The 19041-nt window shown below is 47.0% G+C and overlaps 1 protein-coding gene across 1 annotated transcript in view; it reads left to right on the forward strand.

Annotated features, from left to right (window-relative positions):
* Positions 1-1253: 1253 nt before the first annotated feature.
* Acvr1 (activin A receptor type 1) overlaps positions 1254-19041 on the forward strand; it is a 118677-nt gene continuing 100889 nt past the window's right edge. Inside the window, exon 1 of the mRNA XM_075985168.1 lies at positions 1254-1390. The gene's annotated coding sequence lies outside the window, so the exon portion shown is untranslated. The remainder of the gene's footprint in view (positions 1391-19041) is intronic.

A 19041-nucleotide genomic window follows, 5' to 3' on the forward strand; every position in this document is an offset into this window, starting at 1 on the left:
AGCGACCCAATAAATGCCCTCTGCATGAAGGGACCTGTAGAGATAAAAAATACTTCATGGTTTTCCCATTTATTGGTGTCACGATTTTACTTTGCTTTGTGAGAGGATTGTACATTATAAGCTTCTAGAGGGCAAAGAAAATGGTTTGGTGCTTCCACACACTAAGCGGGCACCATGTAAAATTTGATCCTTGCATGCCTTTTTTTTTTTTTGATGCTCCAGATAATATTAGCACACTGGGGTGTTTTTGTGTATCTAAGGACCGAGGTTGTCAGTCTCTCTGCGGCGGGGAATGTTCCTTCCTTCCCACTGTAAGCTCCCATGGCGCCTAGGACAGGGCGGGATTATTGCAGAAGCCCCCTTCCCCCGTGACTTGCTTATTATTATTACCAAGGAAGCAGACTGCGAAAATGGCAAACGCTTGCATAACCCCAGACCCTGCGAGGAAATGAGCAGAGTGGAAGGGGATCAGCAGGCAGGGCAGCGATGGCCTGGTCAAGGCGGAGCATTGAACACCCACCCCTCCGCCTGACAGGCAGGGTTGGAGATGAGTGCACGAGCCCCCGCAGTCCCCGGCAGGCTGCCTGCCGCTCGCCCGCCCCGCGCCCCGGGAGCTGTCCAGACGGCCCCGCCCGCGCCTACCTGGCCGCTCCCCGCGCCGCACTCCTCCCCCCGCTGCGTCCCGCCAGCCCTGCTGGTAGCAGCCCGCAGCCGGGGCGGCCCGAGGGGTCGGGGGTCGGGGCGACAGGCGAGCGCGGCTAGGCTGGCGGGCTCCCCGGGGCCGGGCGCCTGCAGGGGGCGCGAGGAGCGCCCCGCCCCGCCGCCGGCCCTCTCCCTCCCGGCTCCCTGGATCCGCGCCGGGAGGAAATGATGTGTTGCTGCCTGGTTAATCACAGCTCCAGACACTCATTGGCCGAGCGCTCCGCAGCCACTTCCTCCTCCTCCTCCTCCCGCTCCTCCCGCTCCAGCTCCCGGTCGCCGCCGCCGCCGCCGCCGCCCCCAAGCGCTGGGGGAACTTTGCTGCCGCCGGCTCCCCGCCGCCCCCGGCCGAGCCCCACGACGCCGCAAGTTTCCTCCGCCCTCCTCCCCGCCCTCCGCCTCCCGCCCCGCGCCAGTCGTCTTCCCGGCTCCAGCCCTATCCCTGCCGCCAGCCTGCGTGCGCCCCGGCCCCGTGGCTGCCAGCCTCCCGCCCCGTGCCGCGCCGCGCTCCGCCGCCGCCGCCGCCGTCGCCGCCGCCGGGGCCACCCGCCCGCGGCCCGCGGAGTTCCGGGCTCCTCGCCGGCTGCAGCGCCCCGCCCCGCCCCGCGCCTCCCGCGCCGCCCTGCAGCGCCCCTCCGCCTCGCGCTCTCCGCCTCCCCGGGTTCAGCACCCGGCCGCCGCTGGACCAGAGGTGAGGACAGGTCGCTGGCCGCGCTGCCGGAACGGGGAGGATCGAAGGAGGAGGAGGAGGGAACCTAGCTGGAGGCGAAGCCGGGATCGGGGGTGGAGGGTGGGCGTCTCGGTGCCTCCCCCTCGCTTTCATTCTTTCTCCGGCAAGCTGCGTGCCCTCTCGACAGGGGGAAGCCGCGGCGGAACGAAACTGTCTTGCTATGGGCCTCGGCTGCGGGTGGGATCCGGGGAGGGCAGAGGCTTGGAGCTGGGGGCTCGAGTGTGCTCGGGTGTGCGAAGGGTGAACTCCTGCAGGGTGTGCGCCTCGGACTTAAAAATCGATCTGGCCTCCCGGCCCCGGGCTCACCTTCCAAGCTGAGCTTAGCAGACTAAAGAGATTGGCGAGTCACCCCCACCCTCAAAATATCCATCCCTTCCAAGAGGAATTTTCTGCTGGAGAAACAGCCAATAAACTCTGTTCAACTCCCTCCCTCCCTCCCTCTGTCCTTCCTAGCTGCAGTTTCAAAAAGCTTCAAAGCCAGGAATGTGGGATTCATCTTGCGATCCCCAGAAGGCAGATGTGGTTACAGATGTTTCACGGTACTTTGCCAAGTTTAAAACCCTTCCTTCAACACGAACCAAAACAAGGCTAGAACCTTTAGGCGCCCTGGGGAGAATTGTGGGCCTCTGGGTCACTGCGTGCATGGACTTCTGTCTGGTTCAGAGACTGGCTTGGCTCTGTCCAGTTTGTGCCAGATACGTCTCCCACCCTTCCCTACCTCCCTTTAACCCTGGATCCAGTTCTGAACAACCACCCCCTTGCACGGCAGAGGAGCGGTGGAGGAAGCTACTTGAAAAAGAAAAGAAAAAAAAAAACCCATCCATTTTGTAGCAGAAGAAAAGTGTTGGTTAAAAAGTTGTCATTCATTTGGTGTTTGGAGAGAGGCAGACTGTAATGCGGTGGATTTGTTCCCTTTATTGGCTTTTTCTGCTTTGCGGCTTGGGTGAATGGTATGAGATGATGGGAACTATCTCTGATCCCACACATGTTTAATGTAATTGTATGTATATGTATTTACGTTTGCTTAGCTATATCATTTTTGAAAAAAAAAGATAAATCCCCAAATTGAGACCTAACCCAGTGAGTTTAAAGAATCCTGTTCCTGAGAGGCAGACTGCTCTGACAGCCCAAGGGAAGGCGGTGGCAAAAAATAGACACCACCTCCCTTTTCCCCAAAAAATTCTTCCTGGAAAGGTGGTGTTAAGAAACTTCAGAGATGGGCTGATCCAAGTGGCGGGCCTTAAATGGAAACACTATAGTATGTCCTGGCACTAGTCTCTGGAGGTGGGTTGCTGGCCAGGGGCCCAGGCTTGGGCAGGCGGCAGACACTAGACTTGTGCTGACCTCAGACACTGCCTTGCCATGCTGCTCTACAGTTGGCACACTGCTTAAGTATGAAACCCAGGCCTCACCCATGGCACTCCTGGAGACAGTGCGGTCACGAGGTTATTTTAAGTCTGGATAGGCTCTGGATTACCATGCGAAGATCCAGTCCCTTGTTCTGTGATTCGGTTACTTTTGTTTTCTGTCCTGGGGCTGATGAATGGAAGGAAGCATTCTGTGGCCGAGCTGCGGGCTCGCTTTGTAATGGGCCATAGCATCTCTGCTGCCATTGTATATGTGAATCCTCCGAGGTGACGAGTGACAAGGAGATAAACCCTGGCTAGACGGCAGAGATCAAGGACCGGCATGGGCATGCGCTGGCTTTGTGCTCTCTCTTTCCACTGTGTCCCTGAGTTTTGCTGGAAACAGAGCGTGGATTTTTAGATCAAACTTGATTGAGATAATAGTCTTACAACTTTTGCGCGTTGGACTAAAAGTGATCACTTGAATCTGAATAAATTTCTTGTAATTGCTAAGTAATTACAGAGAATATTAAGGATGCGGAGTTAAAATGCCATATTCAGGAATGTAATGCGTTTCAGGAGTGAGGAACTTAATTTGATTAATAGCATTGTAATGAGTGCCCTCCCCTCCAGACTGGTAATTTACTAAGTTTTCTTCCTGCACTCAGGCAACGGGTGACAGTGGCTGAGTTGGTAAATAGAGGGTATCTTGCCCACGCTTCTGCTCTTCCTAAGGCTGTACTGCGATTTGGTCATGACAGGCTTCTAGGTATTCCTTTAGGTTGGATGGAGTAGTCAGTGCGTCGAGGGAGAGACAGGACAGAGATGGATTTGAAAAATGATCTTGCTCTCCAAGGTCACAAAGTAAAGAATCAATGCTGGGACCTGATCGCTCCTCTGTGGCTTCCTTGACCCGTTGGGTTCTTCTATCACGATTCATTTTCGTGTGATCGAATCTCATGTCCAGCTCACCAGGGATTATGGAGAAGCAAAGTATGAGTGGGGGGCCAAACCCTTTGATATGTTCATGTAGAGTTAATGATAGGATGGAGGGATGTGCCGAGTATGAGCCATGCAGCATGCCCACCTCCTTATGAACACTTTGCACGCTTTCCCTTGTGCGCTTCTCCTGTAGGAACCTGAGGCTTGGCAGATTTAGGCTGGGGAGTTCCTATTTGACTCCATAACTCCTGGGACTCCAGAACACATGTCCCAGGCTCTTGTCACCAGTGGTTGTCAAACTTTTTTTTTGTAGCAGCAGCTCAGTGTCACTTAACTTTAATTATTTCATATCGTGCTTCTTCGGTTTTAGATTTATTTATTTTTTTTATTTTATGTTTATGGGTGTTATGCCTGCGTGTATGTCTGTATACCTCATGCAGTGTCTTTGCAGGCCAGAAGAGGGTTTTGGATCCTCTGAAACTGGAGTTATGAACCCTTGCTAGCTGCCGTGTAGATGCTGGGAATCGAACCTGGGTACTTTGGAAGAGCGGCCAGTGCTCTTAGCTTCTAAGGCAATCTCTCCAGCCCCCTTTAATATTTTTCTTTCCCAATAATTTAAAAACACCATCTTTTAAGAAGCAGCCAGCTCTTGGATGAGGGAACAAAACAATCATGAAGATAGAATCGACTTATACTGAGCCCTCAAATGCAAGGCGGTGGTTACGCGGATCTGTGCTGCAGGGACCTGGGGTAAGGGCAAAGAAGGTCACACTATTGGTGACATTCAGGTTTTTTGATTGAGAATCGAGTTCATGGGTGCTGATTTTAGTTTTACACCTCATAAGCTACATACATGCTACATTTTTTTTCTCTGTGAAATGATAAAGAAAATTAAACATAGTAATTAGCATAATGATTACTTGGGGGACTACTTCACTGCACTTTGCTGACTGTAGCCCCTAGCTTGCTTCCTTGCATGAAGGAGACACCTTTACTATTGGCTGGTTGACAAAACCATGGGTAATCATTTAAAGCTGATGAGTAAAGTTGAGGTATTGCTCCTTGTCTGTTTTCCGCTCCTTCTGCCCCGGGGCTTTGCAGGGGTTTCTCCTGAGAGGCCTGGGCTGCCCTGCAGCTGGCCCTTTTCAGCGTCACCTTGGGTTGTATATCTCCTCTCTCTCCCTCTCCGGGATGGGGCCCAGAATGGAGTCACAAAGCGTTTACGTGCTTGTGTGTCTAGCAGTGAAGCGAAATGACTGCTCGGGACCAGAGTGCCTGGGGAAAGTGTTAGCAGTGTTAAGTTGGGGAGGCTGGGCAGTGAAGGAGTTTAATTGGAATCCACAGCCTCCTGTGTTATTTTCCCAAGCAAGTTTTGGGCACTGTGGCTTTATTCCTGGAAATGAGGATTTGGAATTAGGTTTCCTGGTACCGAATGCCTTCTTTGATATTTTGGAATGAAAACTTGGTGTTTTTTTTTTCCCCCTCCCTGTGGCCAGTTCTAGCTTAGAAGATCCGAAGGAAAGATTGACCTCTTTTTTTTTTTTTTTTTTAAAAAAAGCCATTTTTGATAGTCCTGCTAGTTTAAGAATCAGAAGCACAGGGGCCTGGAGAGATGGTTCAATGTTGAGAGCACTGACCACTCTTCCAGAGGACCTGAGTTCAATTTCCAGCACCCACCTGGCAGCTCACAACTGTCTGTAACTCCAGTTCCAGGGGACCCAGCATTCATGACAAAACACCAGTGCGCATTAAAAAAACAACCAGAAACCCCACACTAGGTTTGGTCTGTTGCAAAGTACAGTCTAATAAAAACCTCTGTCGGAAAAAGCTTCATGGAATTGGTTTGGCTGGTGCATCCTGGCTTTTAGTTGAGATGGAAGGTGGTTTTACGCTCCCTCCTCCCCCAACTAACTAATAAGAGACCCATCAGGATCAAAAGAAAAAAGGGGGGCTGCGGTGGTAGCCTAGTGGTTCAAGTCCCTGCATCACCATTGGGGGCCAGGGAAGACAAGGAGACGAAAACTCAGCTTCCTTGATAAAAATGAACACACACGTCCACCCTCCCCACTCTCCACATCTGCCCTCCCAGGCAGGGTTGGGAATCTGAGCCTGTTTGTGAGGATCTTTTCAGGTCCTGAGGGCTCTGCTTGCCAGTTTCCACTGCTTCATTGTTTGACTTCGGGGTTTTCGGTCCCAGACCAACATTCCACTTTGCCCATTAGGGTTGCTTCACTGTTTACTCTGGGTGCTTGGCCTTTATTTCAGTGACTGGGAAAGCCATTTCAGATTCCGCTCTTTCTAAGTTCTGTGCAGATACGTGTAGTGGCTGAAGGTTGTTTGGGGGCAGAGGGCGAAGTAAGCAGCCATAGCAGTAAGCAGACAGATGTCCTGTCGGGGTCTCTGAGGCCAACTCTCCACCCACACCGTAAGGCCTGACCTTGACTCATCTGACCCTCTCTCACCTTGCCCTTTCTTTGGGGAAAGTCAGAGAAATCTCACTAAAAGGGAGACTGAGTTCTCATTTTCTCAGCCCTGCTATATTCTAACCATTGTATCAGCCCCCTCTCCTCCTCTTGGGCCTCGATTCATCTCTTCGAGGTATTGACCTGAGAGTTAGTCATTCTTTATTTTATTCTTTCCCTGTGGTTTATTGCCTTTCACTGACTCCAGACCTTTTCAGTTGTCTCACTGACTTCTCTCAAGGCAAGGACTATGTCTTTCTTGTCCTTTGTGTATCTTGTACATCTAACCCAGTACTGGATCAGAAAACCAATACTTTCCTTTAGATAAATTTTAAAGAAGATTCATTTCAGTTTTAACTCTCTGTGTGTGTGTGTGTGTGTGTGTATGTGCACATGAGTGCAGTGCCTGCGAAGTCCAGTAGAGGGCATTAGATCCTCTGGAGCTGGGTTACAGGTGGTTGTGGGCTGTCTAAAGTAGATGCTAGAAACCAAACTTGTAAGAGTACTATATGCTCTTAACTGCTGAGCCAGCTTTCCAACAATATGGAATGTTTTCTTAATCCTGAGAGGATGAAGGGATGACTGGATGTTATGGGTGTAAAGGGACCCTGTATTTTAGTAAAGGGGACAGCACAGAGAAGATAACAATCTTGATACCTGGTCCCTATGCATGGATGGGAAGCAAGTGGAAGACATACTAGGTGAGGAAAGTGTATTTGGGGCCCCTGCCCTGTTTTTATCTCTGTGATGATGATAAAAACCCAGGGCCTCACTTCTCATAATGTGCTTTATGACTGAGTCCCCTCTTTTACTCTTGGCTGTAGCGTGAACGTAGTAAATTCAGCAAATATTTATTTATTTATTTTTAATGTTTTATTTTAAACAATTTATGTGTGTTGGTGTTTTGCCTGTATATATGTCTGTAGGAGGGTGTCTGGTACCCTGGAACTGGAGTTACAGGCAGTTGTGAGTGACCATGTGAGTGCTGGGAATTGAACCCAGGTCCTCTGGAAGAGCAGCCAGTGCTCTTAAGTATTGGACCCCTTCAGTAAATATTTATTGCGTTCTTTTCAGTGCACATTTTCTTCTCCTCTGTGAATAGGTAAGGGAGACACTTCTATTCTGGGGAAGAACATTTTAACTCATCACCGCAAGGAATCCTGCATTCATGTGGGACTCAAACACTGGTTAATCAAGCCCTTTATTCTGATTTTCCTGTGACAAGTGTGTGTTCCCAAAGACTTGGCAGCGAAAACCGAACACTAGACAGTGATTATGTCAGAGGGAAAGAAAGAATGTGAACATGCCAGGCGGTGGTGGCGCATGCCTTTTATCCCAGCACTCTGCGGCAGAGGCAGGCGGATCTCTGTGAGTTCGAGGCCAGCCTGGTCTACAGAGGGAGTTCCAGGACAGCCAGGGTTACACTGAGAAACCCTGGTTCAAAAAAAAAAAAATTGTCAAGGAAAAGAATGTCTCCAAGCTTTTTGGAAAATGTATTGAGTCCAAAGTAAACTCCTCTTTTACTACATTTTAGGGGCTGACTTTGAGTGGATGTAACCACAAGGAACTGTTCAACCTGAACACTTGTTGCCTGGGCAGTTTGGTGACCTGTGAAAGCCAGTATTGGCCGTTCGCGGTTACACTGCAGCATAGCTGCCATTGAAAAACAAGATTGCCCTAGGTTTTGCTTCTGCTTTAGCTGATGGAAGAATTATTGATCGAACCACTAAAAACATAACCTTGCGTTTTATAAGAAATAGACGGATGGAATAAAGGGAGGTGTCGGGGTTGGTGCTGCTCAGACTGAGATGGGAGAGGTGACGCTGTTTGGAGTATGCAGCCTGTGGGTGAGGTCTGGAGAGGGTCTCGAGGGGAAGCGGTTTGGAGCAGAGGGGCGGTTAGGATGACGCTGAAACCCAGGTTCTGAATGTTATTCACCTATGGGTCTTTTTCTAGTGGAAATATCATGCAGTTAGCTACTGTCCTGAGGTAATGCTGGATGTCACCAAGAATGCCAGAGCACTTGAATTGCGTCTCTTTTCTTGGCTCCAGGGACGTAGACCAGACAGTTAGACCTAGAAATAGTGCGTAGGGGAAAAGAGGCCAGGTAGTGGCTGTTTAGAGTGACTGTTTTTTTTTTTGGTAGGAAAAATGGTGAGGGACAAATGAACTCAATGTTACTTTTTTATGTGGTTTTTCAACGGGAAGGATCTGAGCCGTTGTGGGCAATAGGGGCTGGAACAAGTATCTTCCCAGTGCGGTCTAGAGAGAGACGGAGCGGCTCGTTCTGGAGATAGAACATTAGGTAAACGGAAACGTTCGGTGTCAGGGTTTTCAAAAGACTCTTGACTCACAGGGAGACGTTTTCCATTATGGTCTGGTACACACACACTTCTGCACGTGCATATTAGAAACGAAGCCGAGTTACGGCGTTCACTAGACTATATTGTAATCCTTTCTAATTTCTATTCAGTTCTTATTTAAAAATTCTGATCTCTATCTACTAAATTGATTTCAAAACTTGCTAATGGTTCCTAATCAGCAGTTAGGAAAAAAAAGTGTTCTGTTCCAGGTATTGTGGAAATTAGCCTTAATTTGTTTATTGAATAGTTGCTAATCTGAATGAGTATTTTGTCAGGTTTTTTTTTTTTTGGCATGAATTTTAGTTATTCCACAGAAAGCCTCCACCTCTCTCCTTCTCCCACCATTTTCTTTTCTTAGTGCAAGAATTTTTGCCTTTTTTTCCCCCAAATCATTTGAAAAGAGCTCACGTGGGACTTGCTGAGCCCCACCAGTAGCAAAGATGGGGGCTGATTCATTTGAGCTGGGCAGGAGCCCTCGGCTCTCTGTTTATGGAGATTATTATTTAAATAAGGTGGTTTCTTTCAGTTGAAGAGGCAAACCGGGGTACCTACCTGCTCACACCAGAAAGATGGGAATGAAATTTGGATGATGACGCCATCATGTATTACTCAAAAAACGAAAACGAAAGGTTAACTGTTGTCGTAAACAGTTCGTCCGTTGTCATTGTCTTTATTAGTAAAATTTGCTGCATTCTTGCGCCTTCTTCTTCTTTTGCCTCTTTGGTCTTCATTTACTGAATGTTCATCACATCTTCCTGTACTTGGGCTGAGCATGAAACCCAATAAATCCAATTAGACGTGCAGGAATTTTGGAGGGGAGTTATGCAGACTAACTATCTCGGTCAGAAGGTCTAGAGAAAGAGGATCGGCCCAGCACCATTGAGGAGGTGGCAGCTGTTTGGCCAGGCTCAGAAAGAGGTGTCATTTACGTTATCATCATGACAGGTTTGTGTATAGCTGTGAGATGGGCAGCATTCTGGAGATAGGTTCTGGTTCTAGTGAAGAGGAGGTAGTAGGTTTGCTGTGGGAGCCAGGGGGAAGACAGTGTTGACCGGACATGTTTTCAGTCACTGGATTGGATTTTACATCTTGGCATTCCTCAGGAGAACATCCCAAACCTGGGAAAACAGGAAGGTACAGTCTCTTTAGTGTACTTTGACTGTGTGGAGTATGCAAGGTGAAAGAAAGAAGTAAGAAAGGGTAATGTACCTTGTGGTTTCTTGGAATACTGGGAAAGCAGGCCAGGCGCTGTGGATATGGGAGAGTTGATAGTGCTGTCTAGCATGTACAAAACCCTGGCTTTGATCTCTAGCACTGCCTAAGCCAGATGTACTGGTCGGCACTTGTAATTCCAGCACTTGAGAGGTGGAGGAGGACCAGAAGTTGTAGTTGTCCTCAACTACAGAGGGAGTTTGAGGCCAGCCTGTCTTAAGAAGCTAAAAGGAATCTGGTCCTGAGCAAGGCATCCTGTGTTAGCTCATTTAATACGCTTATCCACTTGAACTAGCTTCTTCCGCTAGACCCACTCTGCAGAGGAGAGACCGAAACCCGCGTGACACGACCCCCCACCCCCACCCCGTTGTTGCAGGTAAGACTAGAAGTAGAAACTCCTAGTCCCCAGGCTAGTGTGCCTTAGAGTTACGTTATGGTTGGTACTGCATTTAAAACATTTCTTAAAAGGTTGCCATTATTGAAGATGAGGACATTTCCCACTAAAATAGCCCAACTTCCATTCGTTCTTGTGACTCGCGATACTGGTAACACCTTGACCCTGTGACCCTGTTCCTGGAGGAAGCCGTGAGAGCCGCTTGTGGTTGTCTGAAGGGTCGTGGGTTTGCCTCTGTCTCAGCTCACCCTGTTTTCTCCTAGACGCTGATGTCTGCTAATAGTTGCTTCTTATCCCCCGTTCTTGCGCTGGGGTTTTAAGACCTCCCTAACCTGCCTTGTTTCTCCTACATACTAATTGCACTGTCCTTGTGGCTGTGTGTGCTTGAGACCCTCACGCTGTTGGCCTCTAGGGGATTTGTTTGGTAGTAAGGATTTATTTCTCAGAAGCCAGGAAGAAGCAATAATACTAGATGGAACAGGTTTTTGGTTTGGAGCTGGAGACAGAGTTTGTTGGATAACTCATCTGTGATGAGAAGCAGGGTGGGGTTGGAGTAAATGTATCTGACTTGTGGAAATTGCATGGCTGGGGTGATGGTGTTGATCTTAAAGTATGAAGCTGGCAAGAGGAGCTTGTTTGGAACGGGATGAGGTTGCTGGGGGAGAGCAAGGGCACCGTAGAGTAGTTTTCTTTCGGTCCTGTCAGAAGTTGGGGATATAGCATTAGAATCCTGGAGGTGAAGATTTGGGGCTTTGGCTTTTAATTTGATTGGATCTGTGTTCCTGCTTGGTGAGAGGATGAATGGGCGGGCGGCCCCTTTTGGGAATGGGGAGAGGTGGCTCAGAGCGTCCATGACAAAATGGACCCCGGGGCAAACAGTTCAGAGTTTCTTATTGACTTTTTGGGGTTAAGCGTCATCCTCCCAGATGAATTAAATGTTTATCCTAAGGAAGGAATAAACTCAGCCGTTCCACTTCTCCACATGGGAACTGATAAGCGTCTTTTCATAGACTCAGAAGCAGGTGGCCGCTGTCTTTGATAGATGACGACATCTGTAAGTTAGACGCATGCTTTCCTTAGGTGAAACTGAGTCTGTGACTTGAAGTTTTTATTTAAAAATATTTATTTATATTTGTATCGTAGGTCATAGAAGAAGAGCCTATTGAGTCCCAAGATGGGGGAAATTGCCAGAGGGTAATAATGACTCTCTGCTGAGGTTTTATTCTGGCTAAGAATGGAGTGTTCCTTGACCAATTCAGATGAATCCATACCTCCACCTCCACTCCGTTTGCTTCGGATTCCATCCAGGTTACTGTTTCTTGACTAGCTGGGCCCACCTCCGCTGCGTGGTCTTCTCCACCTGGTTGCCTTTTGATCTCCCAAAGGTCTGGACATTCTGTCTACAGGTGGGGTGATTCTTGCTCAGACGTGGGTGCTGCTCATGGAAATCTTCCAGGAATTCACTCCTTTTCTTCTCATAGACTTGCAACTCCTTTCGGGGACATGCAGCTCTGGCTTTTAAAAATTCAAGTTAACTTTTTTTTTTTTTAACTTACATGCATCTTTCTCACATGTACACATTCCTGAACACGTGTCTCCTTGGGTTTGGTTAATACTTGTGCTTTTGGCCGTGTACACTGTGCTCGGGATGCACGTACGTGTTACAAAACAAGAAGGAAAAGAGAACCCAGGAAAAGTGTTTTGTACTTCCATCTTCTGTTTTCCTTTATTAAAGGAGAGGCATCAGTAAGAGGAATTGTTGCAGCTCAGTTCAAGAGTGCTTGTTTAGCATAGGGAAGACCCCCGCTTTAATCCCCAGCATCAAAAAGAAGAAAAAAATCCAAGTTCGCCATTTTCTCAGTGGTAACATTTAATTATTTAATTATATTTGCAGTCTTATACTAATGGGGGCTTGTTTATTAGATACAGAATTTTACCATGGTTCCCAGGATGGCTCAGGGTTCCGGAGTCAAGCAGTCATTTTGCCTTAACCTCCCAGGCAGCAGGAACTCCAGGTGTCTGCCACAGTTCTGACAGTCAATGTTTTCGTTTCTATGTGTGCTGTTCTTTGTACAAATTTCAGTTCTGTACCTGTTTTTTGTTGTTGTTGTTGTTTTTGCTTTTGTTTTAACTAGTCTTGGAAAACTTCTCTGTTAATATGAACAAAGTTGCCTTCTTATTTACTTGCAGTACTGAGGGCCTCACTTACCCTGCGTGTGCTAGGTGAGCACATCTCTGCATCGCCTCTTTTCCTGCTTTGGATCGCCTTGTATTATGTACTATAACTTATGTGATAGTTCTTTCAGCGTTTGCTTAAGACAGCTTTGTGCACTGTAGCATTGCAGTGACTGAGTTTATAGATGCAGAACTGTGCATTGACTGTGTCTCTGTATGCAGTCTTGCATTGACTGTGTCTCTGTATGCAGTCTTGCATTGACTGTGTCTATGTATGCAGTCTTGCATTGACTGTGTCTATGTATGCAGTCTTGCATTGACTGTGTCGATGTATGCAGTCTTGCATTGACTGTTTATGTTTGCAACAGTCCCCCCATTATCCATGGCTTTGCTTCCTGCTCTCAGTTGTCAGTGCTCAACTGTGGTCCGAAAATATTTCACGGAGAGTTCTAGAAATAGTTCGTAAGTTTAAAATAACTTTCATTATGCGATATCATTTTAATTATTTTGTTTTATTATGACCGTTAATCTTTTCTTCTACGTGGTTTGTAAATTGTGCTTTTGCATAGGCACGTCCATACTAGGGAGAACTGGGGTTCACATACATTTCAGTGCTCTCCATTGAAAGCGCCCACTGGGTGTCTTGGGGCGCCTCCCTTGAGGGTAGGGAGCATCACTGGGGCGTCTCTCTTGAGGGGGGAGCATCACTGCATACTGAACATCTGTGTCTGGAGAGCTTGATTTACTAGTTCCTGCACATCTGAGAATAAATACCGATGATTGCTCTTTGCTTTGTAAATTTATCGAGGTAGCAGCGCGCACCAGTCTTTTCGTATGTGTTTGGGGAACACAATGCATGGTGAGGATGCAGGGGCCAAGGACCCAGCCCTGTCTGCTTTTGCTGAAAGCCAGTTATGTGGTCAAAGAAAGTAATTTTATTTTCAATGTTTTCCTGTCTGTCAAGAAAGGCAGGAATTATTTAGCGCTGGTTCTTCCTAATGTTAAATAATTCTCTAGTCTCTCTCTCTCTCTCTCTCTTTTTTTTTTTGTTTGGTTTTTCCAGTAAGTGGAGTCTGGTGATTTTTTTTTTCCTATGTAAGTTTAAGTCTGTGAGTAACTGTGGGCATTGGAAGCCTTGCAAACCACAGCTTTACTTTGATTGTTTTAAAGCACCATGTCTGCCTATGTATGTCAAAAGCGGAGCTTATGTGGCTGTTGGCTGAATTTTTTTTTAAAAAAAATATTGCGAGTGATAAGTAAGCATTTAGTGACAAAGGAACTCATATAGTCAGCTTTCTATTATTGATCACGGATAGAGACAGTGGGTTTTTATACTTAGGGAAAAAGTTTTATTTTTTAATAGCTTTAAAAAAACTAATAGGCTAGTAATGGACAGTCTATAAGAAAGAGCAAAATTTTATTTATGATTTTGGAGCAGATCAGAGGAGACTGCTTTTGATCATGTTGTAAGATTTAGAAAATACAATATGGTTTATTTCTGAAGCATTTAGTCAGCATTTTTTCCTTGGTGGTGCTGGGACTAGAACCCAGGGCCTGTGTAAGCCAGGGAGAGCTGCAAGGCTGAAGTACATCTTGTAGGGCTTAACCACTAGGACAATCGCTGTGTTTAATAATGCCACTGACACCTTTGCACTAACCAAGCTAGATATATCTAAAATTTTAAACACATAGCATGATATAAGATTCATGTTTGTTCTCTGTCCTGGATTTTTCCTTTAGAATTGATTCCCATAGCCAAGCACTGCATTTGACTCTTTCATTTGATCCCCTTGGAATTTTTGGATCGCTAATATAATAAACTTTTTTCTAGAATATTTTTGAGCCCTTGGTTCACCCCCTTTTTTTGGTATTTATTAAACCTCTTTCCATATACAGATTTATTTACATAGCTGTAGCGAAGACAAAACCAAAACAGAGCAGCTTAGATATTCTCTCGCAGAGAAGTTTTATTTGTTTGTAAAACTGAATCCTACGTAGTCCCCTAAAACTATGACTTCAGATGACTGTTTTTGGGTGCATCATACATTTTTGGGGAGACAGGTTCTCTTTATGCAGTCTTAGCAGGCCCGGAACTTGCAGTGAGTGATCCTCCTGCCTCTGCATCCAGTGCCGGGATTATAGGTGTCTGCCATCACAGCCAGCTCCGGATCATAGCTTGAATTTTCCTTAGTGCCATTTAGATTGATGGTTATGAAGCTGTGCCATAAAGGGGGAGACAAGCTCCTAGGGGGATTCATTGCGACAGTGGCAGCTGCCATCATCTCCTGTGACATCGTGCTGTGGGTCATGACGATTAGGAAGAGACAGTCAGTAAGCACAAAGGAGTGGAGTAAATATCAAGACCTGGTGTCACCTCTACAAGGTAACATTAAAAGTGGCCTCCTTCCTTACAATGGCGATTCACAATATTGCGACTTTTGCTCCTCTTGAGTAAAATCTACCCTGTCTCTATAGGGTTTTATGCCTACGTGAGGATTTAAACTCTGATCTGGTAGCTACACTTTGGAGAGGCTGGCTTTACTTTCACATAGCGCAGGCGTATTTGGTTGGTGCGAGTGTCTAATTATGATTATTGACACAGTTCTAATACTGTTTTTAGTGTGTTACATCCATGATTTTGATAGCTCTGACCGCCTTGGGCCCGCCATGGCAGTCCTCATAGAAGGTTGTTTAAGCTTCACGTTGTGGGAGGGGTTCAGTGAAGTGGATGCTGGGGGACTTGGAGGAGAATGTGCTTTGTGCCCACTGCGGCTGTCAATTTTCAGTCTGTTACAGGTCAACCTGACGGTTATCTAAGTTTACTTTTCAAGAAAACGGGAAGTCTCATCTTAATTTTTGTGTAGTGGGGGAAAAGCAAGCAATGGTGTGATGCTACTCTGTTTTGATTTGACTCCTCAAAGGTGACTCTACTTCCGCTGGCCGCCCTAATCATCTGTCTCTAGATCAGCAGACTGTGTGTGTGTGTGTGTGTGTGTGTGTGTGTGTATGTGTGTGTGATGGTCTTTCCTCCCCTTTTGTTTTCCATTTGTTACTGTTGTTAGAGACGGTGTCTCCCATGGTCTAGAGTAGTCTCCTATTCTTTTGTAGTCTAGGACCTTGAATGCCCAATCCTCCCAATTTTTCCTGGGCCCAGTCAACTTACCCTCCTGCTTCAGCCTCTGGAAGGTCGGGACCCACCATAGCGGCTTGCCCTCTATTTTTATGTTCTTCTTTTTGTTTTCTTCACCCACTCTGTCCCTTTCCTTTCTCTTTTTTTCTCTTCCTCCTTTCCATCCTCTGCTTCTCCCTTTGTCTTGGAGGTAGAACCCAGGATTTTGTTCACCGGAAGTAGGTGCCCTGTGGCTGAGAAACAAACCCAGCATTGTTTTCTGAATTTCCCTGGGGGGTGCTCTTTTTCAAGTGTTGCCACTGAACATGGTGACAAAAGCCTGGTCGAGGCAGACAGACAGACGACAGACAGACAGACAGAGAACTAGCAAGGATACAGCAGAGAAATCTGGCACATGGCTATAAATGGAAAGTATTGCTGGGTGCGGACTTCTGTTTAAGAGGGCTTCAGGGGTCATCTTCCAGGGTAGTGAAGTTTGTGAGCTGCTTGTGGAAGTTCAAAGCAAGTTCTCAGGTAGCCTAGGGCCATCCAGGCAGAGGCTTGGGGCGGTGGGGGGTGGGGGAGACACAGCATCAGCATCCTTTAAAAGTAAACGTCAGCAGTGATGTCTCAGTGAATGCTAATGGGACCAGAGATGAGAGGATGGTGTCTTTAGACCACAGACCTAGGGGAATCCTGCTGGGCTGGACCCAGCTTCTCACTGCTCTCAGCCGGTCTCATTTGTTTGTTTTTCGAAACAGGGTTTCAGTGTAGCTTTGGAGTCTGTCCTGGAACTAGCTCTTGTAAACCAGGCTGGCCTTGAACTCAGAGAGATCCACCTGCCTCTGCCTCCCAAGTGCTGGGATTAAAGGCCTGCACCACCACCTCCCTAATTTGAATGCCTTTAGAAGTCTGAGATCCAATGAGCCAACAGCAAGCTGTAAGATGCAAGAGAGCTGGGAAGGGACCAACCACGTGCTAAGGAGTATTGATTTTGATTTTTTAAAGTACGGTTGATAATGCAGAAATAATAGAGGACTCACATTTTCTAAATATTGGTGTATGTGTGTGTGTGTGTCTGTGTGTATGTAAGTGCCAGGTCAATGTAGACTTTTTCCATTGCTCTCCACCTTTATTTTTTGAGACAGGGTCTCTCACTGAAACTAAAGCGCCTTAGGCCTGGCTGTCCAATGAGCTTTAGGGTTTTTTCTCTTCCTGGGCCCTGAAGCTGGGTTTGAAGGCCTGTGTTACCATGCCTTGTTTTTACATGGGCTCTTGGGATCCGTACCCAGGTCCTTGTGCTTGTATGTAGCACACTTTTCTGACTGAACCATCTCTCCAACCCCCACAAATGCTTCTTGAAACCTAAATAAGGAGGCAAGCTAGTTTACCAGGTAAACGCAAACTTAGCTCCATCCCTGGACCCCATGGGGACCCCATGGGGAGAGGGGAAACTGACACAACATAGTTGTCCCCTGACTCCCACATGTGTGCTGTGGTATGCCCCACCCCCCATCCCTGTGCACACAACAGGAGTAATAAATTTTTAAAAAATTAAAGAAGAATCAGGAACTCAAATCACACCGTGGGAGTTCCACTAAAAAGGTCCCCAAATAAGTGCGAGAGGCACATTGTCTCAGACAGTGTAGAAGGTGAACCGAGAGTTCCGAAGCGTCTGTGATGAGGAAAATCATTAACTTAATCACTTCTACTGGGACATCCCTGGGGTCTTCCAAATTTATTCCGCAGAGGAACCCAGTGCAGCTGTTAACACCCCAGGCTTAGCAGACTGCCTTCTGCCGAGTGCTTTTTGGGAAAGCCAGCGCTGCTTCTCAGGCTCACAACACTGCTTATCTGTGTTGGGAGGCCAGCTGTCTGGGCTTGCCTGGGAACCGGGGATGTCCTGGGATATCGGACTTGTAGTATCGAGGTCCCGAGCCAAAGCTGGGATTCTAGTTGCTTATCATACGTAGGAATTTTCTTTCTTTCTTTTTTTTTTTTTCTTAAATACCAGCAGCAACCACTTGCTGATGGAGTGGTTCCCAGTCTTGTTTACATCCCTGTGTCCCATCCCAGTTGCTAAGCTTGTGACTAAATTGGTCTGGGATACTATGGAATGTTTCAAAGGTCCCCCAAGTTATCCTACCATCTATAAAAGTGGTTCAAAGCAATTAAATGTGTGGGAATGTAGTCTTGATGTGCCGCTTACGGATTGATTTTAATATGCAATAGAAAAGAACATTATCCATGAAAAAGAAAAGAGCCGAAATGCCACTTAACAGCGTGCCAGGGGACCGGCAGTCCTCCGCGCTCTACACTGTGGGAACACTCAAGGAGGTGTGGTAGGCTGGAAGGGCAGTGAGGAACACAGGCCTCTATTTAACAAAGGGTGTGGCTTTAGAGGTTTTAAGACTGTTTGGAATGCTGAACTGCCGGGACGTGGCATCAAACAGGGGAGGTGGACAGGGTCTGGAATAATTAGCTGTAGGTGAATACTGGAAGGTGACTTGGATTGATTGGTCTGGGGGCACTTGGTGGAACTGTCTAGAACGGACAGTTTAGGAGAGAGCACGGGGCAGGGACAGATAAGCATTTATACCTGGTGCAGGCAGTGGGGAACCACATTCTGCAGGGAGAAAGGTCAGAAGGTAAAACAGGCCTGGGGTCTGCCATGGGTGTCTGGAAAAGAGCAGTGTGGGTACAGCTGGTGGGTGGCTAGCACCCTAGGGAGGGTGCCTACAGAGCTAGTTTGTGTTGGTCATTTACGACCTCTTAAGTCTTGTTGCTATGGATTCAAGATGAAGTCACGTTGTAATGGGTCAAGAAGGAGGAGGTAGCTAGCTGGAACTAAGGACTTTTCTAGAAGTTTTTCCTAAAGAAAGGGCTTGAGGTGATACTGGACCTTAGGAGATAGGCCCTGGCCTGATGATTAGACACCTCTTATTCATGGAGACTATTCCATGAGGTAACACAGAAGGGCTGGTCAGATACTCAAAGGAGGCGGCAGACTCTACCAGGGCTCCATGAAGTTGTTTTGCAATATAGCCAGCTCACGTTCTGTTTTGTTTGTTTTTTTTCCCCCCACTTTCTCTGAAGCTTCTCTTGTCGTTTCCGGACACAGCAGCTGAAAGGTCAGAACTGACGCGTTTATAAGTGCCTTTAAGGGTTCTTTTTATGGTGGCGGTAAGATTGTATGTGATGATGAGTCAACCTTTGTTCCCTCCCTTCTGAGGTTACACAGAGCAGGACATTGGTGGCCCTCTCAGGTCCCTCCTGCAGGAAACAAGGCTGACAAGAGGATTATTCCACTTTTCAGGGAAGTTTGTATAGAGTAAGGACTTGATGATGATTAATGATTTTCGGGATGGGTCCTGGATGGAAGCATGATTTTTGGTGTGGTGGTTTTTCCATTATATTGATGGGGAGTATGCTTAAAATTTTTTTCTTTTTGTTTTGTTTTCTGTTTCTAGTGTCATAGTTGAGTTTTTTTTTTTTTTTTAACTAAATTCTTCATTTACTGCTGCCCTGGGACCTTGGGTGGTGGTAGTGATGGTGGGCAGAGGGGTTCTTCCCGTTCATAAGATGTTTCCCGTTACCTTTGAGTGAGAG

This window comes from Microtus pennsylvanicus, chromosome 9 (genome assembly GCF_037038515.1).
Source record: "Microtus pennsylvanicus isolate mMicPen1 chromosome 9, mMicPen1.hap1, whole genome shotgun sequence".
Taxonomy (NCBI): Eukaryota; Metazoa; Chordata; class Mammalia; order Rodentia; family Cricetidae; genus Microtus; species Microtus pennsylvanicus.